This window comes from Myotis davidii, unplaced genomic scaffold, assembly GCF_000327345.1.
Source record: "Myotis davidii unplaced genomic scaffold, ASM32734v1 scaffold290, whole genome shotgun sequence".
Lineage (NCBI taxonomy): Eukaryota > Metazoa > Chordata > Mammalia > Chiroptera > Vespertilionidae > Myotis > Myotis davidii.
In genome coordinates this window covers 4,381,419-4,382,929 of record NW_006285049.1, presented here as the reverse complement: position 1 = coordinate 4,382,929, position 1,511 = coordinate 4,381,419, and positions in this window count along the sequence as shown.

Sequence of the window (1,511 nt, the reverse complement as noted above, 5' to 3'; positions counted from 1 at the left end):
ATTACAAAGAAGCTTAAAGCCTAAACTTTATTGGCAATATATAGAACAAAAATCCATTTAGCCATCACTTAAGTCATCCCCCAAGCACTTACATATTGGATAAGCGTGATTAAATAAGGGAGAGATTACTTGTTTTCTCCAGATCCTAATGGGACTGTGTACTTGAACAAGATCTGAACCCTGTTCGTGAATTTACTAATGGAAAAATATGACCTCCCACCTTTAAAAATTAAATGACCCCTTGGAGACTTACCAAAAAGAAGGGCTGCCCAACGTTGCTAACCATACAAAATAACATCTTGATGTACTAGTATCTGAATAAAAACCATCTGCATCGTTGGACTTAAAGTATACATTGATTTGAAAATAAAGTGGGAAGTTTTTGTAAAAAGGTGTGTTTTATTTCAAAGAGTGTAAACCATAAGACACAGTTTGATACTGTTCTAAAATGTGATTCAGTTGTCTGAAATAAAACTCAGAGAAGTCTGTCTTTCTTCCTGCCGTGGGGCTGCAGTGGACCCTGGAAAATGTGCATGTAACTTTTGACTCCACAAAAACCCGGCTACTTACAGACTACTGCTGACCAGACGCTTACTGATAACATGAACAGTCAGTTAACTCCTATTTTGCGTGTTATATGTATCATATACTGTATCCTTACAATAAAGTAAGCCAGAGAAAATAAAATGTAATTAAGAAAATTATGAGAAAGAAAAAAAATACATTTGTAGTACTGTACGTATTTGTTGAAAAAACATCTGCATATAAGGGGAACTGTGTTCAAACCCATGTCCCTCAAGGGTCAACTGTCCATAGAACTTTCCAGTGGATAGTTTTGTCCTGAGGTCAACTGACTCAGAGTAGGTCTATTAATGAGATTCAGAACGTCCCTGGAATTGTGCTCAAAGTTTTATATGTACAGACATGTATTTTTCCAGAAAACAGTGTCTCAATCTTGGCAGTATTGACATTTCGGGCCTGATAATTCTTCATTGTGGGAGCTGTCCTATGTAATGTAGGGTATTTGGCATTATCTCTGACCTCTACCCATGAGATACCACTAGCATAGCCCCAACCATGACTATCAAAAATGTCTCCAAATATTAGAAATGTCCCTGGAAAACCCCTCATGTAGAGAGAGGCTCCACTGTTTCTATCAGATTCCCAAACAGCTTAAGAGCTACTGCTTTAGTGTGTAGAACAAGAGTCCTAATCACCTCCCCAGTGTACCCCATAGATAAGCACGTTGGTCTGGCCTTTGGGATTCCCCCCAAAATGAAACACATTGCTGTTATTCTTGTGCAGGCAGATCCATGGGTGTCCCTATCCCATCCTCCCCTCTGAGAATTGCAATAACCTACAGATCTGTTTTTCTAAAAATCTTTGACTAAGATCTCCCAATTGTTGATGGCTTCAGAAAGTCTAAGGATTGTGTTTAAAGTCGGGGAGTTATAAACCTTCTAGGTTTGTTAAGCTTTGTTGCTCATCTTTTTTTGTTTCCTCAGCAAACA